We start from the raw sequence: 27,149 nt of genomic DNA, 5'->3' as shown, positions 1-27,149 counted from the left end.
GACTAAAACGAATTAAATAATTTGGCTGAATAAATTTAAAACCCCAATAATTTAAAACCAAATTTAACATTTCTATTTAAAAAGGGGAAGACTTAGGTCAGGCCGGCTTGATGAAATAGGAAAGTCTTGAGCGCGCGACGGAAGGTACGCAGATCCGGGATCCTCCGTATCTCCGGGGGGAGTTCGTTCCAGATAGTAGGTGCCCCCACAGAGAAGGCTCTCCCCCCGGGGCCGCCAGTCGACATTGTTTGGCCGACGGCACCCGGAGGAGTCCCTCTCTATGGGAGCGTACTGGTCGGTGGGAGGCTATTGGTGGTAGCTGAATACCTGGTAGGCAGATTTGTTTTTTCCTATTTTCCTCCCCAAAAACTAAGCTGCATTAGTTACTCCGGTGTGTCTTATACTCCGAAAAATACAGTAGCTGTCTGTCTTATACTTCATTGTTCACAGAATTTGAAAGTATTTCATCCAGGGAAGTGAGATAAGGATTCTCCTTAGATAATTATTCTCAGAGAACCTAAAGGCCATGGCAAGAAAGGAAATTTGTTATGGAGGTCATCCTTGAATTACAATCATTCATTTAGCAACCATTCAAAGTTACAATGGCACTGAAAAAAATTACTTGGAGTCCTCACACTAATGACCGTCACAACAACCCCAGGATCACGTGATCAAAATTCAGGCAGTTGGCAACCTGTATTTACAAGGGTTGCAGGATCCTAAGGTCATGTGAGCCACATATGTGACTTTCCCAGCTATATGTGACTTTCTCGGCTTTCCCAACAAAATTAGGCGCGATTCACTTAACAACCACTGTGCTTAGCATCAGAAATGTTTTTCCCAGTTGTGGTTGTAAATTGAGAACTACCTGTATATTACAGGACATCCCCATCACTTCTTCTATCTGTAGAAGCTGGTGATTAAGGATGCAAAATAGCTTTTATCCTTCCTCCTATAGGCTGCAGTTTATTTTCCTCCCTTTTCTCCATCTAATGCAAAGATTTAAGATTGGCATGCATGAAAGAATGTGGAAGGAAAGATGTGAAATAAAGATAATAAGTAAAGGAATGAAAAAATGTGGCAAAATGTAGGAAACACAAGCACAAGAAAAAAAAATACATTAGTAGAAGGTAAAGAAATGCTGTGGATATAATTTACTTGGACTTCAGTAAAGCATTTGATAAAGTAGACCATAACCTACTACTTGATAAGATAGAAAAATGTGGGTTGGACAGCATCACCACCAGATGGATTCGTAACTGGCTGAACAACCTCACTCTATGTGTAGTCCTCAATGGAACTGCATCTACATGAAGGGAAATATGCAGTGAGGTGCCCCCGAGGCTCTGTTTTAAGCCCAGTATTCTTCAACATCTTCATCAATGATTTGGATGAGGGGATAGGGAACACATCAAATTTGCAGATGACACCAAGTTAGCAGGAATAGTCAATAACCCAGAAGATAGGCTTAAGATACAGAAGGATCTTGGCAGATCCCTTGAACATTGGCACTATCTAACAAAATGAAATTCAATGGTGAAAAAAGTAAGGTTTTTAGGCAAGAAAAACAAAATGCACAGGTATAGTATAGGTGGTACCTGGCACAATAGTAATTACTGTGAGAGGGATTTTTATTTTTATTTTTTTTATTTTATTTTATTTGTCAAGAACGTATTAGATAATAAGTATAAACATAGATTGGATACATAAAATAGATATAAATAGAGGAAACATTAGGACAGGGACGGTAGGCACGCTGGTGCTCTTATGCATGCCCCTTACAGACCTCTTAGCTGATCTTCGCACATGCTGGAGCCCCAGAAACCCAAAGACCAGCTGGCTGGGGCCCATGTGCATGCTGGAAACCAGAAGACCAGGTGGCTGGTGTGCACATGTGCACTGCCCAGCTGGTCTTTGAGTTTCCAGGGCATGTTCCGGTTTGGGCACACGATGCTGAAAAGGTTCGCCATCAATGGTATAGCATTTCCTGCCTGAGCAGGCGGTTGGACTAGAAGACCTTGAAGGTCTCTTCCAACTGTGTTATTCTGTTAAAGGATTTTATTCTCGTAGTTGTTGCCAACTCTAGGGGACGCTGCTCATCACCATTTCAAAGCCATTGAGCCAGCACTGTCCGAAGACATTTCTGCGATCATGTGACCAGCATGACATCACAGAGCATTGTTACCTTCCCACCAAATTGGTACCTATTTATCTATTTGCATTTGCATGCTTTCAGACTGTTAGGTTAACAGGAGCTGGGGCGAGCTTGGGAGCTCACCCAATCATGTGGAACTCAGGGTCTCGAACCTGGGCTGCCAGCTTTCTAGCCAACAAGCCCAGCATCTTAACCAATGAACCACCACCACAAAATAAGAAACTTCCGAACAAAGTCATGTAGTTACAACCCTCCTTGGTTCGGTCTTCAGTCTTCGACTGTGTCATAAATATCTGAAAGATATGGATGCAAAATTCAGCAATAAGACAATTGGTACTGTTTTTCTCTATCTTTCTAGCCTTTAAGATGTTGAAGAAAAATATATGTGTTTGCTTTTTGAGAAGCTTGCCCCCCCCGCCCCTCATTTGAGAAATTCTGGCATTTAACTAGAAGAATTTCTGAAATAATATTCAGACTTAATTTGCCAGCATGTGATTAGCAACATTTGACTTCACTGTGTTTTTCTCCTCAGTCTTATCCTGTCAAAGAGGCAAGCCATGAAAAATGTTGTTTAAGATTCTTTTTGTAGGTTGATGAAGGAGTTGGCTTTGATAATCTCCAGGAGCTCTCCAGGTATTATCCATTAACTGAAGTAATTTGAAAGCATTTGTAAAATATTTAAAAGTGCTACAGAAAAATCAGAATTCTCCATATGCTGCCTCGATGCTTCCAGGAAGTTCCATAAATCAGAGGGGCAAAGCAACAGGATCCACCCCCCCACCCCAGGTACTCGCATTCAGAAGTAGATAATATAACTCTATTCTTGGTGTTCCAAGCCTGTTTAGTGGTAGTGATTCAAAGCATTGGACTGGAAGCTGAGAGATTGCAAGTTTTAATCCTGCCTTCGGCACAATAGCCAGCTCTGGGTGACCTTGAGCCAGTCCCTCTCGCTCAGCCCTAGAAAGAAGACAGCAAGGGCAAGTCGTTTCTGGAAACGTGCTTAGAAAACATCACAGAATTATCCGTGTTCTTACCGGGATCTCAAGACTCATTTGAAAACACACACGCTGAGTTTCATTTGCAAGATTAAACACAATTTAATTTAGCAACTGGTCAATCACCTGCTTCTGAACCCCACAGAGGGAAGCAGATGGGAACGCTCAGCATTGCTCTACAACGGTAGTTCTCAAAATGTAGGGAATGGGGACCCCTGGAGGCAGGGGTGAAATCCAGCAGGTTCTGGAGAATCGGTAGCGGAAATTTTGAGCAGTTCGGAGAACTGGCAAATACCACCTCTGGCTGGCCCCAGAATGAGATGGGAATGGAGATTTTGCAGTATCCTTCCCCTGCCACGGCCACCAAGCCACACCCACAGAACCGGTAGTAAAAAAAAATTGGATTTCACCACTGCCTGGAGGCCCCCCGAGACTCTTTCAGGGTATTCACAAAGTCAGATTTTTAAAAAATCCAGGTAGTCCTCCATTTATGCTTAGTGACCGTTCAGAGTTAGAATGGACCTACCTAGGGGTACTTATGAAATTCCCAGTTCTGACTTTCCAATGGCCGCCCCACCCACCTACATAGTCACATGACTGCATGCTGGGCGCTCAGCAGCTGGCCCACATTTACAGAAGTTTGCAACGTTCCCGTGGTCGTGTGACCATGTTTTATGATGGTTTTACCTCAAACTGGCATTTACTTCCAGTTTTCAGAAACCAGACCGCATTGGTTTGCTTAACGACTGCCACAAAAAAAGGTTGTAAAATTGGCTCGGTCATTTCATAACTGTCACGATTTATGACTATGATGGGCAGGCTCCATTACAGTCGACATATAAGTTGAGGACTCTCTGTATTTTAACATGTCTCCATTTAAACACTGAGAGATGTATAACCCATATACATACAACTACATATACATTGGTTGGGCCAAGAGGGGGGGGTCCCCCTCGTCGAAATGTGCCCGCCAGGTTTCCGTGCATTTCATCAGCCAAGGGCCCAGGGGAGGGGTGGGGGAGTGGCGGTGATTATTAGGGAAAGTCTTTGTCCGAGGGAGACCACTGTTCCTCAGATAGCCGGATGTGAGTCCCTTTGTGTGAAGTGGGGCCGTGGGGTGCAGATGGGTTTGCTGGCCACGTACCTGGCTCCCTGCCACATGGCAGCGACCCTGCCCGAGCTACTCGACGTCATTGCCGGGGTGGCGGTTGATACCCCCAGACTTATTGTCACGGGGGATTTCAACCTTCCATCTGCGGGTGAGGCGTCAGAGGTGGCTTGGGAGTTCATGGCTTCCATGACGGCCATGAACCTGACCCAGGTAGTTCAAGGCCCCACTCACATAGGGGGACACACTCTGGACTTGATTTTTATCTCTGGTCAGTGGTTGAATGATCTTGGTAGAGGGGATCTAGACATCAAACCCTTGTCATGGACAGATCATTCGCTCCTCCACCTGGACTTTCCTACCGCTTTCCCCCACCGCAGGGAGACGGAACCGACCAGATGGTTCCGTCCCAGGTGCCTGATGGACCCCGAAAGGTTCCTGACGGAGCTTGGGCCGTTTCCTGAGACTCTGACACACGACTCGACTGAAGAGCTGGTGGCCGCCTGGGAAAGGGCGGCCGCTGGAGCTTTGGACCACGTCGTGCCTTTGCGGCCTCTGACCCGATGCCGATCTCAATTGGCTCCTTGGTTCTCTGAGGAGCTGAGAGAGATGAAGCGTCGGAAAAGACGCCTAGAGAGCATTTGGAGGACTAGTCAATCCGATTCCGACCGGACACAGGTGAGGTCTTATATCAAGACCTACCTAGTGGCGATAAAAGTGGCAAAATCTAACCATTTTTCCGCTCTTATCGCATCTGCAGAGAAACGCCCAGCCGCCCTGTTTAGGGTGACCCACTCCCTTCTTCGGGGGGGGGAGTGCGGGAAGATCCCTTGCAGGGTCGTGCTGAGGATTTTGTGCAATTCCTGCACGATAAAGTCACTCGGATTCGGGATGGCTTGGACTCCGATTGGATGAGTCCACGGGAGGAGACGAGGGCAGGTCTTGAGAATGTTATCTGGGAGGAGTTTGATCCTGTGGCTCCCGAGGATGTGGACAGGGTTCTGGGTAAGATTAGTGCCGCCACGTGTTTATTGGACCCGTGTCCCTCCTGGTTGGTACTGGCCTCCCGGGAGGTTACACGAGGCTGGCTCCAGGGGATTATAACTGCTTCTTTGAGCGAGGGTGCCTTTCCTGCCGCCTTGAAAGAGGCGGTAGTGAGGCCCCTCCTCAAGAAGCCTTCCCTGGACCCGGCTGAATTAGCCAACTACCGTCCAGTCTCCAACCTTCGTTTTGTGGCGAAGGTTGTTGAGAGCGTGGTGGCACAACAGCTTCCCCGACACCTGGATGAAGCTATCTATCTGGACCCGTGCCAGTCGGGCTTCAGGCAGGGACACAGCACAGAAATGGCATTGGTCGCGTTGGTGGATGATCTCTGGAGGGCTCGGGACAGGGGTTGTTCCTCTGTCCTAGTCCTATTAGATCTCTCAGCGGCTTTTGATACCATTGACCATGGTATCATGCTGCGGCGGTTGAGGGGGTTGGGAATAGGGGGCACCGTTCTGCGGTGGTTCTCCTCCTTCCTCTCCAACCGCTCGCAGTTTGTGTTGGCAGGGGGACAGAGGTCGACCTCGAGGCATCTCGCATGGGGAGTGCCGCAAGGGTCGGTCCTCTCGCCCCTCCTGTTCAACATTTATGTGAAGCCGCTGGGTGAGATCATTCATGGTTTTGGGGTGAAGTGTCACCTGTACGCTGACGACACTCAGCTGTACATCTCCACCCCAGACCACCCCAACGATGCCCTTGATGTGATGTCTCGCTGCCTGGAGGCCGTGCGGGTCTGGATGGGGAGGAACAGGCTCAGACTCAACCCTTCCAAGACCGAGTGGTTGTGGCTTCCGGCGTCCCGATATAGTCAGCAGGTGCCATCGCTGACTATTGGGGGTGAATCTTTGCCCCACACAGAGAGGGCTCGCAATCTGGGTGTCCTCCTGGAAGAAGAACATATGACGGCCGTGGTCAGGGGGGCCTTTTATCAGGTCCGCCTGATTCGCCAGTTGCAGCCCTTTCTGGATCGGGACGCCCTGCGCACAGTCACTCACACCCTTGTTACCTCCCGGTTGGACTACTGCAATGCTCTCTACATGGGGCTCCCCTTGAAGAGCACTCGGAGGCTCCAACTGGTCCAGAATGCGGCCGCGCGGGTGGTTATGGGTGCAACCCGTTGCGCCCACGTGACACCCCTCCTGCGCGAGCTGCACTGGCTCCCAGTGGTCTTCCGGGTGCGATTCAAGGTGTTGGTTACCACCTTTAAAGCGCTCCATGGCATAGGACCCGGGTACCTTCGAGACCGTCTTTTGCCACCAATAGCCTCCCACAGGCCAGTCCGCTCCCACAGAGAGGGTCTCCTCAGGGTGCCATCGGCCAAGTCATGTTGGCTGGCGACACCCAGGGGGAGGGCCTTCTCTGTGGGAGCCCCAGCCCTGTGGAATGAACTGCCCCCGGAAATTCGTAAGATTTTTGACCTCTGGGTATTTCGCTGCGCACTCAAGACCCTATTGTTCCGCCAGGCTGGGTTAGCAACATAATTTTAAATTGGATGTTTTAAATTTTTGGGGTTTTAAATTAAGCCAAATTTATTTAATACTTTTAAATTATTTTAAATTGATGTTTATTCTGTTTTTAAATAGGCTGTACACCGCCCTGAGTCCTTTGGGAGAAGGACGGTATAGAAATAAAATTATTATTATTATTATTATTATTATTATTATTATTATTATTATTATTATTATTATTATTATTATTATTATTATTATTATTATTATTATATAAACCAAAGGTCTTTTAGGTCATTTTTAAGAAGATAAAAACATCCTGAGGTAAAAATGTTTGAGAACTGCTGCTTTACAGCAACCAGTGTACCAAGGTACTCTGCCTCTGAACCAGGGGTGAAATGCTCCCGGTTTGGACCGGATCGCCCGATCCAGTAGCGATGGCGGCGGGAGGTTCAGAGAACCGGTAGCAAAAATCCCTACCCCCCCCCCCGCATGCCCAGCTGAGCCGTGCGATCATCAGAGACTTTTATTTTTAAAAGCATTTTTTTCTACAACCTCTTCGGCCGAAAAAATGCTTTTAAAAGTAAAAAAAAAAAAGCTTCTGATGATCACGCTGCTCAGCTGGGATCGTCAGAGGCTGTTAAAAGCATTTTTTCTACAACCTCTTCGGTCGAAAAAATGGTTTTAAAAGTAAAAAAAAAAGCTTCTGATGATCGCGCTGCTCAGCTGGGATCGTCAGAGGCTTTTAAAAGCATTTTTTCTACAATCTCTTTGGCCACAGAGGTTGTAGAAAAAATGCTTTTAAAAGCCTCTGACGATCCCAGCTGAGTTGCCTGTTTGTCAGAGCCTTTCAAAAGCATTTTTTTACATTTTTTGTAGAAAAAATGGTTTTAAAAGTAAAAAAAAAAAAAAGTTGGCCACGCCCACTGTCACATTACCCCGCCCCCACCAAACCACGCCCACAGAACCAGTAGTAACAAATTTTACATTTCACCACTGCTCTGAACTTGATGTTTTCATTTAGTTATCCTATTTAACAAGTGCTGCTAAGCTCATTCTCTCCTCCATCAATTTAGTGGGAGTTTTGTTTTGTTCCCCCTCCCCCACTGCTAGTCATCAAAGCTAATTTGGAAAGGCTTTCATCTTTTAGTGTCTTTCTCTCTCATCCCCCACCCCCTCCCCGTTTTAAAAGAAAAGCAAATTTTTCCATGCTGAAGAGGAAGAAATTCATTAGCTCATTGTAACTCTCATTACATTTGCCTGTGGGATGATCAATAGTTTTCAGCAGTTGGTACTTGGCAATTTTTATTAATTTCCCTCTTCCCTCCCCAAGCAGCTATTATTGTAATTGATTTTCCTTTTGCAAGAGCAGCTGGTGGTTTATTTTGTTTATTTCTTCCCGCAATGATAGCAGGACAGACTGGGAAGAGTTAGAGAGAGAAGGGAATAGCCTATATATTTATATCCCCTACTCAAAATCCCTGCATTGAGAAATTATGCGTGGCCATCATCAGCTCTTGGGTCTCACCAGATTGGCATCCCTAACCTATGAAACTCACTGCAAGTCAGTGATTTTCATGACTAGGCTCTGTATAAAAAGGCAAAGGCAAATTTATTGGCCCTAATTTATATTACTTGAGGGACTCCCTCAGTGGTGAAATCCATTTTTTTTTTACTACCGGTTCTGTCGGCGTGGCTTGGTGGGCGTGATGTGGCTTGGTGGGCGTGGCAGGGGAAGGATACTGCAAAATCTCCATTCCCACCCCACTCCAAGGGAAGGAAACTGCAAAATCCCCATTCCCTCCCCACTCCTGGGGGAAGGATACTGCAAAATCTCTGGCCCACCCAGAGGTGGTATTTGCTGGTTCTCTGAACTGCTCAAAATTTCCGCTACCGGTTCTCCAGAACCTGTCAGATCCTGCTGGATTTCACCCCTGGACTTCTTCCAGTGGATTACAGGTAGTCCTCGACTTACTGTAGGAAGTTAGCACCCACTTCCCTCCTAGAAAATGAGATATTTTAGGAAATATTAAAAGGGAGGAATATTTCCCCTAAAAGGGAGGCAGAAACTCAGCCCCCCCCCCCAACCTTTGTCAATGGGCCATTAAGACCTGGGCCAGTCTATTCTACATAACAAAGATCTACTTCCTTCAAGCAGAGCCATAATAGGAATTGCCCAAAGCCCCTTCATTACATCATCACCCAGCAAGGCTCAACCAAGCTTGGGACTCAAGATACAACCTACAGAGTTAGCCCTGCATGGCCCCATGCAGAGTCAGACAATCAATCAGAATACAAGCTCAAATTCATAGCAAAACAGAGGATATAAATCTCTCTCTCTCTCGCTGGCAACCATGTGCTTTTTGCCCAGGACCTCAAACCGTGTGGTCCTATCCACCATTAAAAACCAGCCATCATGTTTCCAGTGACTTTCTCACTACTTGGAACTGAACCAAGAAGGACATTTCTTCCAAGTTTACGACCACAATTGAGCCCAAAATTTATGTTGCTCAGTGAGACAGTTGTTCAATGAGTTTCGCCCCATTTTATGACCTTTCTGGCCATAGTTGTTAAGTGAACCACTGCAGTGATCAAGTTAGTAACATGGTTACTAGTCCATCTGGCTTCCCCATTGACTTTGCTTGCCAGAAGGTCACAAAATGTAACCACATGATTCCAGAATGTCTATGGAGATTCTCAGTCATCCACGTCATGGTTGTCCCACAGGTGCTTTCTTTCAAGAGGAAACTGGACTTTCTAGTTTGTCTTTGAAGACGTTTCCCTTCTCATCCAAGAAGCTTCTTCAGCTCTGAAGAAAAACGAGAAAGTCCATAGCATCTTTGGGACATGATTCCAGGAGACTGCAACCATCATATATATAAACCAGGTGCCAAGCGTCCAAATGTTGATCATGTGACCACAGGGATACTGCAATGGACATAAGTGTGAAAAATGGTCATAAGTCACTTTTTTCAGCACCGTTGTAACTTTGAACGGTCACTAAACGAATGGTTGTAAATCCAGGACTATGTACAGCTCTCAAAGGGTCACCACCTCCAATATACATTACATAAACATGACAAAACAAATAGATGCAAAAATATGCATATACCCACATATATTGTATGGTACAGTGTAACAACACAGTCTAGGTTGTATATATACATGTATATGGCGAGAAAAACAAATCTTGCTAGTTTACCAGACAATGGCATAGGGAACAAAGCTGTTACAGACTCTGGTAGTCCTGCTAGAAATACTTCGAAACCTCCTCCTAGAGGGGAGCAACAGAAACATTCCACATGGGTGTGTGGAATCTCTAACAATGCTTTGAGCTCTAAGCACATAATTCTTATAAGCAGTATCCTGAATAACGGGAAGCGAGCTTCCTATAATCTTCTCAGCTGTCCTTATCACTCTCTGTAGGGACTTTCTATCTGAAGGAAGAATATTTTTATTGTTGTTCAGTTGCTAAGTCTTGTCCTACTCTTTGCAACCCCATGGATCAAAGCACACCAGGCCTCCCCATCCTCCACCATCTCTTAGAGTTTGCCCAAATTCATGTTCATTGCATTGAGGACACTAGCTAACCATCTCTTCCTCTGTCATCCCCTTCTCCTTTTGCCTTCCGTCTTTCCCAACATCAGGGTCTTCTCCAATGAATCCTCTCTTCTCATTAGGTGGCCAAAGTATCTGAGCTTCAGCTTCAGCGTCCGTCCTTCCAAAGGACAGTCAGGGTTAATTTCTTTTAGGATTGACTGATTTGAACTCCTTGCAGTCCAACAGACTCTCAGGAGACTGCTGGCTGCAGATGGTCTGCCAAATATCCCGGGCCTAAGCCATGTAGGACTTTATAGGTAATCACCAGCACCTTGAATCTCACCCATAGGGCAACCGGCAACCAATGCAAGTCACACAGGAGAGGTGTAACGTGGGAGTGTTGAGACACTCCCATCACTACCTGCGCGGCCACATTCTGCACCAGCTGAAGCCTCCGAGTGGTCTTCAAGGGCAGCCCCATGTAGAGAGCATTGCAGTAGTCAATACGGGAAGTGACAAGTGCATGAGTGACTGTGCGTAGGGCATCACGGTCCAAGTAGGGGCGCAACTGGCGCACCAAGTGAACCTGGGCAAATGCCCCCCTGGTCACAGTCATTATATGATCTTCCAGATTTAACCGTGAATCCAGGAGGACACCCAGGTTGCGCGCCCTATCTACAGGGGGCAACACCTCACCCCCTATAACCAAAGATGGAATATCTTGTTCGAGCCGAGATGCCGATACCCACAGCCACTCGGTCTTGGCTGCCAATTAACCTTCTCATCGTTCCCATCACCCATCTCCTCCCACTTATGACTGTATGACTGTAACCTTGTTGCTGGTATCCTTAAGATTTATATTGATATTGTTTCCTGATTGCTTATTTGTAACCTATGATTATCATTAAGTGTTGTACCTTATGATTCTTGACGAATGTTATCTTTTCTTTTATGTACTCCGAGAGCGTATGCACCAAGACAAATTCCTTGTGTGTCCAATCACACTTGGGCAATAAAGAATTCTATTCTATTCTATTCTATTCTATTCTATTCTATTCTATTCTATTCTATTCTATTCTATTCTATTCTATTCTATTCTATTCTACTACTGGGAAAACCATAGCTTTGACTATTCTGATGGGCTGTATACTAAAATAAAGCCAGGTCATGACACACACTTGAAAATAAATCAGAAAGCCTGTAATTGCGGAGTGTGTCTGGCAAGAACCAAGAATGCTTATCTACAGGAAATATGCATGTGTAAATCTTGTAACAAGTCTGGGTAGTTAGAAAGCTGACAACTTGCAGATCTCAACTAACAATTAGGAATAGAGATGGCCTGCAGCCAATAAAATGTGTATTAGATAACTCTTGGGGCATTCATTAGCTAAGGCTTAGGAATAGGGACAGCTAGAGACCAATAGAACAAATTGTAGAATTATTACTAAAATGTTTATTAGATGATATTTCTTATTATCCCACCTTGTACTGCCTTCTCTTTTAGTGAAAATGTATAAAGCTCTCGTAATCCTTTTTTCTTGGTTCTTGGCATTTTGGCCAGGAGCCCTTTTCTTTGGAATACTCCAATAAAAAGCAATAAAAAAACCTGCACCTCGTCTCTGGCGTCCCTCATTGGCTTCAGCACCAGGCTCAGACCCGAATTGGGGACAACAATACGGACCTTTGTCAGCAAGGTGATGTCGCTGCTTTTTAATACGCTGTCTAGGTTTGCCATAGCTTTCCTCTCAAGGAGCAAGCATCTTTTAATTTGGAGGAAAATACACTTTATTGTAAACATTAACAGAAACCTGAAAGTCTGAAAATACAATTCTCCTTCCCGGAGTCTCATTCTGTACTTGGTTGGCTATATAAATGTGATAAATAAACAATTATTTGTCCTTAGGCAGCATTTTGCCTTGTGTTCCCAAGATGCTAAAGGCAAGTGAGGCAGGAAGAGATGCTGGTAGATTTCCAGATTGCATCTACCTAGCCACTGGAAATCGAATGTTGGGCTCCATTAAACTTACTTTGATCCCAAGAGGCCATTTCTTAGCTCTAAGATGAGGAAACAGTAACACGGGCTTGGCTCAGCCGTTACTTTGAGGTACTGAACACTAAAATAGGGTTACGTCACCATGAATCAACATGAGAATTCAGTCAGTTCTTCTCTCTCAGCCCAAATAGTGATGTCACGGTGAAGATGCTGGACTAAGAGCAGGGAAGGGAACTCCCTGGGGGATTCTGGGACAGACGCTCTCCCTCAGCCCTTGTTGTGGTCCGCCAGCAGCCTGCGGAGCTGGCAGCAGAGTTGGACAGCGATGAGGCTGAGGAAGAACAGGGGCCAGTCCTGGAGGCTGGGGAAGGCCCGGATGAGGGCTCTGCGTCGGAGGCAGAGATGGGGCCAGGGACATCGGGGAGTGATGTGCGGACTCCAGAGTCTCCAGAGGCTGACAGTAGAGAGGCAGAAGAACAGGAGGAGCCTGTTCCTAGTGCATGTATGAGAAGAGCTGTCAGAAGGCAAGAGCAGCTACAGCAAAGAGGACAACTCGGGAGTAGGGCCAAGAGATGATTGGCCCTTCCCATAAGGCTTAAAAGACCAGCAACGGCTCTTGGGCTCTTTGTCAGAAAACAACATTGATAGACTTGTTCTTGTCTTGCTGCACTTATCTCTGGTCGGCGTCTTCTGCTTCTGAACTTTTGCCAAGAGAAGCCTTTGGCAGTTTGCCTAATTATACCAAGGTTGGTGATTAGACTGAAGAATTTGTGTTATGAAGAGTTTGTTTTAATTTAGTTTGGACTACGCTGAAAATGAGTTAATTCTCAGCTGTGCTAATAAAGTCTGTTTGTTTTGAAACTGTTTGCATCTAATACTACCTACTTGGGCCTGGGTCACAACAACCCTTGAGACAGTTTGGTCTACAGTAGAAGAGCATAGAACAGAATGATAGGAATGGAAGGGACCTTGGAGGTCCCCTAGTCCAACCTCCAGGAGAGCCTATACCCACGATGGCGAACCTATGGCACACGTGCCAGAGGTGGCACGCAGCACCCTCTTTGTGGGCACGTGAGCCACTGCCCCAGCCATCGCGTGCCTCCCACCAACCAGCTGGCCTTTGGGTCTTTGCTGTGCATGCGCAGGAGAGCGAGGGACCTGTGGGAGGGCTGTGCTTGCATGCGTAGGGCGCATGTGGGGGCCGTGCGTGCCTGCACGGGGGCGGGGTGCATGCACGATCCCATTGCGAACCGGTAGTAAAGGTAAGTAGAACCCACCCCTGTGCAGCACCCACAACTTCTGGAGGCAAGTCTTTCCACTGATTAATTGATCTCACTGTCAGGAAATTTCTTTTTAGTTCTAGGTTGGATCATTCCTTAATTTAGAATAGAATAGAATAGAATAGAATGGAATGGAATGGAATGGAATGGAATGGAATGGAATGGAATGGACTGGACTGGACTGGAATGGAACAGAACAGAATAGAATTCTTTATTGGCCAAGTGTGATTGGACACACAAGGAATTTGTCTTTGGTGCATATGCTCTCAGTGTACATAAGGAGAATAAAATACGTTCATCAAGAATAAAAAGATACAATACTTAGTGATAGTCAAGGTTACTAATAAGCTATCAAATCGTACTAGGAAACAAATAAAACAATATAAATTGGAAGATACAAGCAACATGGTTATAGTAATAAGTGGGAAGAGATAGATACCAGTAAGGAAGAGAATAATAATAATAATACAGTTTTAGTAAATTATTTGACTGTGTTGTGGGAATTAGTTGTTTAGCAGAGTGATGGCGTTCGGGGAAAAACTGCCTTTCTGTCTAGTTGTTCTGGTGTGCAGTGCTCTATAGCGTCATTTTGAGGGTAGGAGTTGAAACAATTTATGTCCAGGATGCGAGGGGTCTGTAGATATTTTCACAGCCCCCTTTTTGACTCGTGCAGTATGCAGGTCCTCAATGGAAGGCAGGTTGGTAGCCATTGTTTTTTCTGCAGTTCTAATTATCCGTTAAAGTCTTATGTTCTACCCAGGACTTTCTGTCCTACTCTCAGGTGCTTTGGAGAATAAATTGACTCCTCTTGTCTATGACAGCCACTCAAGTACTGGAAGATTGCTATTGTATCACCCCTAGTCCTTCTCTTCGTTAGACTAGACATCTTCAATTCCTGCAACCGTTCTTCATGTTTTAGCCTCCATTCCCTTAATCATCTTTGTTGCTCTTCTCTGCACTCTTTCTAGAGTCTCCACATCTTTTTTTGAATTCTGATGACCAGAATTGGACGCGGTATTCCATGTATGAGTCACTAGTGCAGTATAAAGCGGAACTATCACTCCTAGACTGAGGGAGGAGACACAGGTTTTAGTCTGCCTCAGCCACAGGAACTCATTGGCTGACTTTGGACCAGTCCCTCCCCTCTGCACAAACAGCCAGTCAGGAATAGTTGGGAAAGGTTGAGGAATAGAGAGACCCTGGTTCTAATTCTGTTAAAACTGAAAATATGTCGATATGAACCAGCTGTAAACCAACCTGTAAAAATAAATTTATATGAGCCACCTTCCAAGGTGGCTCAAGTGACATTTATATGATGCTTTCTACAAACATTGGGATAGGATAGGGTTGAAACAGGGGATCAGTAGTATGTGTTAAGGATATTGGTGTTGTGTTACCAACCAGCAGAGTAAATGCACAAGGAAACGTTGCTGAGAGCAATGAATAAGAGATGTGCAAACTGGTTATCAAAAGCTTACTTTATAGTAGAAAAACAGTCTCATAGTCTTTAAACAAATTCCAAGTCTTTGCCAGTTAAATCAGTGCAGTAGTTACAGATATCTTCTTACCAAACAAACATTAGTTGGTTAGAATAACAAACTCACTCTGGTTCACAAACCACGATGGTAGCAGATCCATCAAACGATGATTAGCAGATAGCAACTCCTCTCAATGGTAGCATATCATACTCTGGTAGCATATCATATCAGCTTCATCATACAATGGCAGCATATCATAGCAGCAACTGAACACGTTACAATACCTTGCTTAAATACTCTCACAACCAGTCATTATCTAATTACAGCATGACTCAGCATTACAATGAATCAACAAGAAAACCTTTAAAGTAACATAATACATTTACAGATTTACAGTACTCTTATATTGCCTGGACAACTAGTTAGGCTCAAACCATATCCTAACAGTATGGATGGATTAGCACTTTGTAGGAAGGATCTGTTCTGTATTTAGCTTGTTTTATTAGTTGTTGTGCAGGGACTCGGTGGCTCAGTGGCTAAGATGCTGAGCTTGTCGATCGAAAGGTGGGCAGCTTAGTGGTTCGAATCCCTAGTCCCGCGTAACGGGGTGAGCGCCCGTTACTTGTCCCAGCTTCTGCCAGCCTAGCAGTTAGAAAGCATATAAAAAATGCAAGTAGAAAAATAGGGACCACCTTTGGTGGGAAGGTAACAGTGTTCCATGCGCCTTTGGCATTTAGTCTTCTGCTGAGCCTCCTTCTCGGTCAGATCCAATTTGAACTGAGCCAGGTGTTTTGCCAACTCTTTCTCGTGGTGGCTGCTTAGCTCCGACAACTGCTCCCTGTTGGAGCCCTAAGGAGCCTGGGTGGGAAGGCAAAGAGTTGGCCACACCCACCCAGTCACATGACCATCTAGCCACGCCCAGCCAGCCAGTCATTAGGCAGATCATATTAGTGGTCCGCAGGATTTAAAATTATGAATTTAGTGGTCCCTGAGGTCTGAAAAGTTGGTGGCCCCTGCTGTAGAAAGTGTACTGTACAGAGAAGAGCAACAAAGATAGGGGACTAGAGGATAAAAAATACAGGAATTAGGTTGCAGGAATCAGGTACGTTTAGTCTAATAAAGAGAAGGACTAGAGTTGACTTGATAGCAGTCTTCAAGCATTATTTTAAATAATTTTAATATTTTAATATGTTTAATATTTTTTAATCCTCAAAGTTTAAATCTATTTTAAACTGACTGGGGTTTTAATCTGTCGGGGCCAAACTATTTAATTTGATTTTATTTCTGCTTTTTAAAATTTTGTATGTATGTATTTTATTGTTGGCTGTTCACCGCCCTGAGTCCTTCGGGAGTAGGGTGGTATACAAATCAAATAAAAGTAAAGTAAAGTCTTCCAATATTTGAGGGGCTGCCACAGAGAGGAGGAGGTCAGCCTATTTTCCAAAGCATCTAAAGGCAGGATAAGAAGCAATGAAGGGAAATTTATCACCGAGCAATCCTGTCTAGAACTAAGGAGAAATTTCCTGACAGTGAGAGAACAATTTATCAGTGGAATGGCATGCATTCAGAATTGTGGTTGCTCCATCACTGGAGATTTTTAAGAAGAGATTGGACAGCCATTTGTCCAGAATGGGGTCTCCTGTTTTAATAGGTGGTTGGACTAGAAGAGCTCCAAGCAGGGGTGAAATCCAAAGTTTTTCCCTACTGGTTCTGTGGGCGTGGCTTGGTGGGCGTGGCAGGGGAAGCATACTGCAAAATCTCCATTCCCAGCCCACTCTGGGGCCAACCAATTCTCCGAACTACTCAAATTTCCGCTACCGGTTCTCCAGAACCTGTTAGGACCTGCTGGATTTCACCCCTGCCTCCAAGATTCCTTCCCACTGAAAACTGGACTTGGGGTGAGGTGGCTTAAACATATTTCAAGGAGTTTTGGATTGAAACTTAGCAGCCAGGTATGTAATTGTTGAGTTCTCCTGGCGAGGATGAATAATGAGCACCAAAAGTGTTGAAGGGAAGCATGTTGGCCACCACCCAAAATAGCTAAGGGTCAAAAGAGATAACTCACACATGCCACATCCTTTTATGTTGCAAACCTCAAGAGGAATCGAGCATCAGTGAAGAACATAACTTTGCACATACTCAGAGATGCCCTTTTAACTCCCACAATTGCCAAGGCTATGCAATTAAAATAGAGGATGGGTTTGAATTGCAATGAGCTTTTAAATTAAGCTCTTTTCCCCTGCAAATCATTATGCACAAAGGAGGTCTGCCATGTTATTTTGGGATTGAGTTCTTTGACTACAGTCAAGGGGATAAATCGTCTTCCCCCCCCCCCCTAAATTCCTTTTATGGGAGCCAGGACTTAAATAGATAACAGTTTGTGAAAGGTTTATCGATCCCCCTGGCAGGATACAACAAAAAAAAGAAACGTCTTTTATTCTCGAAAATTAACTTATACATAAAGACTCACGCACAAGACTCCCCTTTGGCAACTACTTAAAAGGGACTGGAGAGACCAAAGAGAAGCTACACTGGTTGGATTTCTGCCTGCTGGAATTAAAAGTGTTGCTTCCCTGTGACCCTGTCAGAAGAGAATTTGCCCTTCTATGGAAAAGCAAGAAGGATATGCAAAGAGAGGAAGAACCAGAGGTGGGTTTCGCAGGTTCTGACCGGTTCTGGAGAACCGGTAGTGGAAATTTTGAGTAGTTCGGAGAATCAGTAAATACCACCACTGACTGGCCCCGCCCCCATCCATTCTCTGCCTCCCAAGTCCCACCTGTTCTGCCCCAGCTACGGACCCCAAAGAACGCAGCACACACAAAGTCTGTACAAACCTTAGTTTTACTAAATTAAATAAGTTTTTTTTTCCAAACAAAGGCTGTTAATTAACTTTCTTAACAGCCTACAAGAATCCAAAGAATAAATGATCGTAATCTTACTATGATTGGCAGAAAGCCCAGAAGCAATTTGCAAAGAACTAAGATCGAGGCACAAAGGAGAGTAAACAAAGTTGTTCCCTGAAAATTGCTTCAGTCGACGCTCCTCCTTAAATAGACTAAGGGAGTGGCCAATTAGCCCCAAGCCTTACTCTCGAGGAGACCTCCTCCTGAGGAGCCACTCCTGCCTTTTGGCAGCTCTGCGCACCCGTGCATCAAGAGGCTCCTCCTCTTCGTCTTCTTCACTTAAGGGAGCTTCTGGAAGTTCTGAAGGCCCTGGCTGAATCCCCACCTCTGGCACCACATCTTCTCCAGCCTCCTCATTGTCCGACTCGAGCGCCAGCTGCACAGGCTGCTGGCGCAGCACCACACCAGCCTCCTCACTGTCCGAATCAGCCACCAGCCGCACAGGCCGCGTACGGGCAACAACAATACCTGATCAGGAGGAAATGGGGATTTTGTAGTATCCTTCCCCTGCCATGCCCATCAAGCCATGCCCACCAAGCCACACCATGCCCACCAAGCCACACCCACAGAACCGGTAGTAAAAAAATTTGAATCCCACCACTGCAAGAAAGGTGGTGAAATGGGGCGAAACTCACTTAACAATTGCCTTGCTTAGCAACAGACGTTTTGGGCTCAATTATGGTCGTAAGTCGAGGACTACCTGTACTCCTGATTGTGGCTCTGGTCTGGACTACCTTGCAGCAGCAAACCAATGAATCCACAGTACAGGTAGTCCTTGACTTACAACGATTCATTTAGTGATCATTCAAAGTTACAATGGCATTGAAAAAAGTGACTTATTATGACCGTGTTTTCACACTTATGACTGTTGCAGCATCCCTATGGTTGCGGTATCAAAATTCAGATGCTTGACAACTGATTCACATTTATGACGGTTGCAATGTCCCGGGGTCATGTGATCCCCTTTTGTGACCTCGTGACAAGCAAAGACAATGGGGAAGCCAGCTTTACTTAACAACCATGCTATTAATTTAACAACTGCAGTGATTCACTTAAGAACTGTGGCAAGAAAAGTCGTAAAATGGGGCAAAACTCACTTAACAAATGTCTCACTTAGCAATGTAAATTTGGGGCTCGATTGTGGCCATAGGTCGAGGACTACCTGTATACGATCTGTTGCAAGAAATGAATACAGGTAGTCCTCGACTTACAACAGTTCATTTAGTGACCATTCAAAATTACAACAGCACTGAAAAAAGTGACTTATGACCATTTTTCACACTTATGGCCACTGCAGCATCCCATGGTCACGTGATCAAAATTCAAATGCTTGGCAACCGATTCATACTTGTGACTATTTGCTGTGTCCCAAGATTATGCGATCCCCTTTTGCGACCTTCTGATAAACAAAGTCAACGGGGGAAGCCAGATTCACTTAACGACCGGGTTACTAACTTATCAACTGCAGGGGTTCACTTAAGAACTGTGGCAAGAAAGGTCGTAAAATGGGGCATAACTCACTTAACAATATAAATTTGGGGCTCAATTGTGGTCATATGTCAAGGACTACCCAGTGGTGGGATTCAAATAATTTAACAACCGGTTCTCTGCCCTAATGACCAGCTGGGTAGGCATGGCTCAGTGGTCATGTGACCGCGTGGGCGTGGCCAACTCAACATCACTCACATTGATGGGCGCTTCTCTTTAGCTGTTACAATGTAATAAGGGTTAACCAGAGAGGCAGTTTCTGTAAGCAGGGCAATAAAGACTAGGCTAGAAACAACACCAGAATGTTTCCTTCCTGCCTTCCTTACAGGATTAGCCCTGTAAAGTAGAAAAAAACAAAATAAGATTTCTTCCAACAACCGGTTCTCCGAACTGCTTAGAAAGTTAACAACCGGTTCTCCTGAATAGGTGCGAACCGGCTGAATCCCAACACTGGGACTACCTGTAGTTGTTGCCAGAAGTCAAAGCGGCTGCATGGAAGAGTTGGCCTTCTGTTTTATATGGAAATTGAATGCTGTGTGGAGAATGGGTAGTTAAGAGGCGCCCATGTGATGAAAAGAACGAAGGGCGAGAATGAAAGGGTGCTGAATGGACGTGCCTCAAATGCAAAATGAGTGACCAGGGAAAACAAAAAGCATTGTGCAGTTTAGTCATGTAATTGCAAAACAAACATGAAGGAAAAATGACGGAGCTGACAGGAGGATTGAAAAAGCGAGCCAGCCATGGATGGATGGATGGAGTTAATGAGATGCTGGAAAAAGAGAAATATAAGCGTAGGCAGGCAGCGTGGGAAGAAGTGGGTGGAAGCAAGCTTGGATTGACAGGAAGGGACAAGTCTCTCAGTGTCAGTTGGATTACCTTGAAACTGCAGTTGAAGAGACCCTTTGAGAGGGGAAGGGGCACAAGCCGCTTCCCAAGGCCTGTTAAATTGCAAATTTTATGGATTTCCTTTGCATAATGAGGCCGTTACGCAAGGGATGCAAATGGTATCATTTGCATCGGTGTTCATTGGTGGCACAGGCAAATAACTCAAATCCCTGGGACTGATGTAACTTTGTGTGTACGTTTTATGTAATGACGCTATTATACAAAGGATGTGAAATTAATGCAAAATTACCATAACATTTAACTGGATGGCTTCTGTTTGCTGCTTTATGGAAATGTCGGGAACGAAATTGGATCCACTGACAACGTCTGTTCTGTGGGTTGTCTATTAAATTAAGGTTTCATTCGATTTCTTTTTCTCATCTCAAAGTCTAATTTCTTTAGCTTCCTAATCCTTACTTCTTTTTTTCCTCACTTTGCTTAATGCTGCTTAACCCAAAATCAAGTAGTATAATGTTTGTTTGTGACATAGCCCTATAAAGTTGAGTCAACTACAGTGAGTATCACAAAAAATAATTTCTAATCAAGGAGACTTGGTAGTCCTCGACTTACAACAGTTCATTTAGTGACCGTTTAAAGCAGTAGTGGGTTCCACTTACTTTCGCTACCGGTTTGGAACTGTGTGTGGTGTGTGTGTGTGTGTGTGTGTGCGCACCTGCTTCGCTTGTGCGTGGTGCGTCCGTGATGACATCCGGGCAGGTGGGCGAAGCCTCCCGCCACCGCCACTACCGGTTCGCGAGAACCAGTAGAAACCCAGCACTGGTTCTCGCAAACCGGTTTAATGGTTCAAAGTTTAATGACTGTTCAAAAAGTGACTTATGACCATTTTTCACAGTTACAACCTTTGTAACTGTGAAATCCCTCACCCCTATGATCATGTGATCAAAATGCAGATGCTTGGCAACTGGTTCATACTTATGACCGTTCCTGTATCGCAAGGTCATGTGATCCCCTTTGACGACGTTCAGACAAGTCAATGGGGAAGCCAGATTCACTTAACAACTGGGTTAAGTGGGGCAAAACTCACTTAACAAATGTCTCACTTAGTAACAGAAATCTTCGGGCCAATTGTGGTCGTAATTCGAGGACTACCTGTATTCTTTTCTGTAGGAAACATTAGCCGTTCATCTGTCTCAAAAAATCCATAACCGTGTATTGAAAGATCTGGCGAAGGCTTCTTAGGAATATATTGTGTTACATTAGCTAATGCTGTGTGAGAAAGATGTTTCTGGTGGCAATAAAATATTTAATGAGAGAAATCCAAGTTAGGGGGAGATTAATCCTGCATGCTATGACAGTGCCTGTGTAATATTTTTATTTTGTTATTTATTAATTAATCAAATTTATAGGGCCGCCTTTCTCCCAGAAAGTGACCTTGGATGCCGTACAGTAGTCCAGTAAAGCAGTAAAAATATAAAACAGTATATTTATACATTATATAAGGCCATTAATTATTAAAAAGCATTAAAACTGTAAAAACAAATCTAAATCAAAAAAGGAAATCATAAGTGAAGGAATTTATGGTTCCTGGGGGTTAGATTGACACGACACAGATTGAAAGAAAGATAAAACTTTTAACAATTTATCACTCACGAAAGCAAATTTGCATGGTTTGAATTGATCCAACCGGTTCAAGCCAAAAGATTTGGCTTTCCAATTTATGACCTATCAAACCCTGATTTGACATTTCAGGGTACGAAAAAGAGACAAGGAATAAATTAGAATTTGCAATTTATTTATGGGATGTATCTATCTCCACAATCAGTGGGGTTCTGGAATTGTAATAATGTCTTTCTTTTGTTACATTTATAGCCCACTTTTCTTCAGCCAGTCTAAGGAGTTTATGCACTTGGACGATTTAATTTTATCTTCATAATATCAATGCAGCAAAGTAACAGAAATAACAGAGTTGGAAGGGACTTTTGAGGTCTTCTAGTCCAACCCACTGCTCAAGCAGGAGATCCTATACCATTTCAGACAAATGGTTGTCCAATTTCTTCTTAAAAACTTCCAGTGTTGGAGCATTCACAATTTCTGGAGGAAAGTCACTCCACCCACATGTGTCCATGTCAGTGGTGGGTTTCAAATTTTTTTACTACCGGTTCTGTGGGTGTGGCTTGGTGGGCATGGCAGGGGAAGGATACTGTAAAATCTCCATTCCCTCCCCACTCCAGGGGAAGGTTACTGCAAAATCCCCATTTCCTCCCGATCAGCTGGGACTCGGGAGGCAGAGAATAGATGGGGGCAGGGGCAGTCAGAATTTTTACTACCGGTTCTCCGAACTACTCAAAATTTCCGCTACCGGTTCTCCAGAACTGGTCAGAACCTGCTGAAACCCACCTCTGCTTTCTTGCCAGGGTTGTTAAGTGAATCTGACTTTGCTAGTTGCAAAAGGTGATTACATGAACCTGGGACATTGCAACTGTCATAAACACATGTCAGTTATCAAGCATTTGAATTTTGATTATGTGACCATGAGGATGCTGCAACGGTCGTAAGTATGAAAAAGGCCACTGTTACAGCACTGTTGCAACTTCGAACTGTCACTAAATGAATGGCTGTAAATTGAGAACTACCTGTCTTAACTCTATTTTTTTTTTTCGTAAGGTTACATTAAGTAGAATCTTGCAAGACTGAAATTATTTCTCCATTCTTTTCCAAAGGTGCCTTTTTAAAGAGGCAACTGGACTTTCCGGTTTTTCTTTGAATAAAATACCTTATGTCACCAGACTCCAATTTTTGGGCTTAGACAACTTAGAACTACGCCAGCTTCAGTCTGACCTAAGCATAGTACATAAAATTATCTGCCACAATATCCTTCCTGTCAATGACTACTTCAGCTTCAACCACAACAATACACGAGCAAATAATAGATACAAACTCAAGGTAAACAGTTCCAAACTCGATTGCAGAAAATACAGCATCAGCAACAGAGAGGTCAATGCCTGGAATCTACTACCTGACTCTGTAGTTTCTTCCCCAAACCCCGAAAACTTTAACCTTAAACTGTCTATTGTTGACCTCACTCCATTCCTAAGAGGTCTGCAAGGGGCGTGCATAAGTGCACCAGCGTGTCTACCGTCCCTGTCCTAATATTCCTTTTTTACTTACTTTTCGCTTCTCATCCAAGAAGCATCTTCAGCTCCATTCCTTTCCTTTTTACTTCCAGAAAACTAAGAAGGGCCCCTATTGAAAACACCCACACCCTCCCTCGTTCTTTGGGCTGAGATACATGCCAGTTGTCGGGTCTGTGGCTTTCCTTCCTGTCTTCCCAGGTCACTAACACACACCATTACATCTCGAGAGGCCACGGTTTGGTTTAGGTTGCCAAGTTGGATGGCGACCAGTGGTGGGTTCCTCCTGGTTCGGTCCGGTTCGGCCGAGCTGGTAGCAGTGACGATATGACATCACCGAACCGGTTCTTCCCCCCCGCCCTCCCACCCACGTTATTCTTACCTTTTATTTGGACCCACCCCCAATCTATTGCTGCCTCCTGAGTCCCAGCTGATTGCTAGAGGGAAAAAAAACTGTTTAAACTCTTGCCGCGGGGCTTCAAAGGGCCATCCTACAGCTGATCAGTGTTAAAAGCAAACAAATGAGTCGGGTCGTAAGTGCGAGGACCTTCCAGAAATGACTCTGACCAGCTAGCCACGCCCACCTAGTCACATGACCTCCAAGCCACACCCACAAAATAAGCCACGCCCACAGAACCGGTAGTAAAAAAATTTAGAACCCACCCCTGATGGCGACAGTGTGACCAGTTTCAAAAGACTTCCAAAGGGTTGGGAAGAACCAGTTTTGAAAGACAAGGAATAATGGATGGAAACTGACCAAGGAGAGATTCAACCTAGAAAGGAGGAGGAACTTTCCGACAGTGAGAATAATCAGCCAATGGAACAGAAGTTGCCTTTGGAAGTGGTGGGAGCTTCATCACTTGAGACTTTCAAGGAAAGATTGGACTGCCATTTGTCAGAAATGGTGTAGGGTCTCCTGCTTGAGCGGGGGGTTGGACTAGATGACCTATAAGGTCGCTTCCAACTCTGTTAATCTGTTAAAGACTTCCAAAGGGTTGGGAAGAACAAATAGTTTTCGACTTACAACAGTTCATTTAATGACCTTCAAAGTTGTACTTAGACTTATATACCTGTTGTGGCCCCGCCCTCTGAGCCTGTCCCATCGGAGGAAGAAAGCTCCGAGCATGAGGAAGAGGAGTCAGCCAGGCCTCCCTCTCCAGGCCCCTCCCCTCTGGCATTGTCTCAAGTGCCGGCCGAGGGAAGAGGAGACAGCTGGTTCGGATCACGAATGTTGAATGTTGAATGTTTCGTCATGTTTCGAATGACGAAACATCATTCCTGGACGCACGCCTCCGAAGGCGTGATAAACGTTTGCAGCAGTTTAGGAGGCGTGCTAGGGATTAGAACTGAGTCACTGGACCACACCCCAGAGACTATATAATAGAGGGTGGTGGTCAAGGATCCTTGTGACGAACAAAGCAAACCTTGGATAGTCACTAAAGCCTCGTCCGGAACTGCTGAGAGAAAGATTTAAAGTGTCGGACATTTGGACTCTTGAGTATTTATCTTTCTGTTTTATTTTGAAAATAAAGTCACTTGGCAGACGGTGTGTCTATCGCTGCCAAGTGGGAGATAAGACCTGGGTGCGTTCCAAAGTATTTCCTTAACCCTTGACTGGCTGTGTTTGTGTGTGTGTGGGTACGGGGACAGATCAATACCGCTTCACAGTGCTTTACAGCCTTCTCTAAGCAGTTTACAGAGCCAGCAGAGACAGACCCTCATTTTACCAACCTCGGAAGGACGGAAGGCTGGGTCAACCTTCAGCAGATGAGGACCAAACTGCCGAACTGCTGGCAGCCGGCAGTCAGCAGAAGTAGCCTGCAGTACTGCACTCTAACCACTGCACCATCACGGCTCTTAATGTACCCTATTCCCCATGGAAAGTGAAATCTCCACTAGTTTATGATCACTTGAGATGCTATTCACCAGGAGGGTCAAACTCATGTCATCACATTGTCATCATGTGACATATCGTTGACTTTTTTCTCCTTCAGTAAATGGGGGTTGGGGGTGGCCAGTGCGTGACGCATCCAGCCTGCGAGTTTGACAATCCTGCTATACACTGTGAAAAAAAGTTTGCAGTTAGAATTAAACACTGTATAGGGTTTCCCTTTCAAACAAGATAGTTAGTCTAGTGAAGAGAAGGACCAGGGGAGACAGGATAGCAGTGTTCCAATATTTGCGGGGTTGCCACAGAGATGAAGGAATCAAGCTATTTTCTAAAGCATCTGTAGGCCAGACAAGGAATAATGGATGGAAACTGAACAAGGAGAGATTCAACCTGGAAATAAGGGGAAATTTTCTGACAGTGAGAACAATCAACCAGTGGAACAATTTGCCTTCAGAAGTTGTGGGAGCTTCATCAGTGGAGGCTTTCAAGGGGAGATTGGACTGCCATTGGCCAGAAATGGTGTAGGGTCTCCTGCTTGGGCAGGGGTTTGGACTAGATGACCTACAAGGTCCCTTCCAACTCTGTTAGTAATCTGTACATCTGTAAATCTCCACTTATACCACCTACAGGTATCCTTGATTTAACACCATTCATTTAGTGGCTGTTCGAAGTTACGATGGCGTTGGAAAAAAAGTGACTAACCAGCATTTTTCACACAACCGTTGCAGCATCCCTGTGATCACAACGATTCCAAATTTGGCAACTGGCATGTATTTATGACGGTTGCAGTGTCCCGGGATCACGGGATCACCTTTTGTGACCTTCTGACAAGCAAAGTCCAAGGGAGAAGCCAGATCCACTTAATAACCTCGTTACTAATTTAACAACTGCAGTGTTTCACTTACCAACTGTGGCAAGAAAGGTCGTAAAATGGGACAAAGCCCACTGAACAACTCCTCTTGCTTAGCAACAGAACTTTGGGGCTCAATTGGACCTCACCCCATCCTAAGAGGTCCGTAAAGGGGGTGTATATAAGTGCACCAGCATGCCTACCGTCCCTGTCTTACTGTCCCCACTTATCTGTACTTACTTCCTTTGTCTATGTTCATGTTTATACCTATAACTGCTATCTTGTACATGTTTGACAAACAAAACAAAATAAATAAAATAAAATAAAATTGTGGACAAACGTTGAGGACTACCTGCACTCGCGTCACATCTCAGATCTGTTTTTTAAATTCTTTCTTACAACGTACAGACTTCTGCTCTAATTGGCTGCAGCTAAGCCATTTGGACGGTCATTGTTATGATTACTGCATTAGCTGAAACTTAACTTTTATTGGGTTGCAATATATGACTCACCATTATAGATTCCCTTAGGAGGGGAAAAACTGTATACAAATATACACTGACTGCCATCAGTGGCTATTTTCTTTTCTCCAGCTATCTCTATCTTATGACCCCTGCAGGGTGATTAAATGCCACTTTATTCTCAAGGTCAATTTGACTCCCCGAAGTAATTATTCCTAGAAATTGATTTGGAAGTGTAGTCATTATGCAATTGCTTGCTCCTAACTTTACTGCGCGGGACCAGACAAAGTTGCCAAGAGTGTCAGAGATTTATCTGTAAGCTTTGTGTGTACACATTTGGAGAAAAATCACTCCCTCTCCCTGTGCCTATCATTTTAAGTAACAATCAAATTCTTCTCAGAGTGGATTCTAAATAAGCCAAATGGCCCTGAAATAGATTGCTATAGCTATCATGAGATACTGCAATTTTTAAGAAAGAATTGCTTGGAGTGGTGCTGAGAGAGGAGTCGGAAGCAAAGATAAATGGGGAGTAGAAAAC

The 27,149-nt window shown here is 44.7% G+C and overlaps 1 long non-coding RNA gene across 1 annotated transcript in view; it reads right to left on the bottom strand.

The window, feature by feature from the left end:
• Nucleotides 1-523: 523 nt before the first annotated feature.
• LOC132712604 (uncharacterized) overlaps nt 524-27,149 on the bottom strand; it is a 45,350-nt gene continuing 18,724 nt past the window's right edge. Inside the window, exon 2 of the long non-coding RNA XR_009623250.2 lies at nt 524-989. This is a non-coding gene — a long non-coding RNA (uncharacterized LOC132712604). The remainder of the gene's footprint in view (nt 990-27,149) is intronic.

Source organism: Pantherophis guttatus, chromosome 1, assembly GCF_059756535.1.
Source record: "Pantherophis guttatus breed Tessera chromosome 1, ASM5975653v1, whole genome shotgun sequence".
Taxonomy (NCBI): domain Eukaryota; kingdom Metazoa; phylum Chordata; class Lepidosauria; order Squamata; family Colubridae; genus Pantherophis; species Pantherophis guttatus.
Note: the sequence above shows the minus strand (reverse complement) of the source record. Positions and strands in the feature narration are given on the sequence as shown.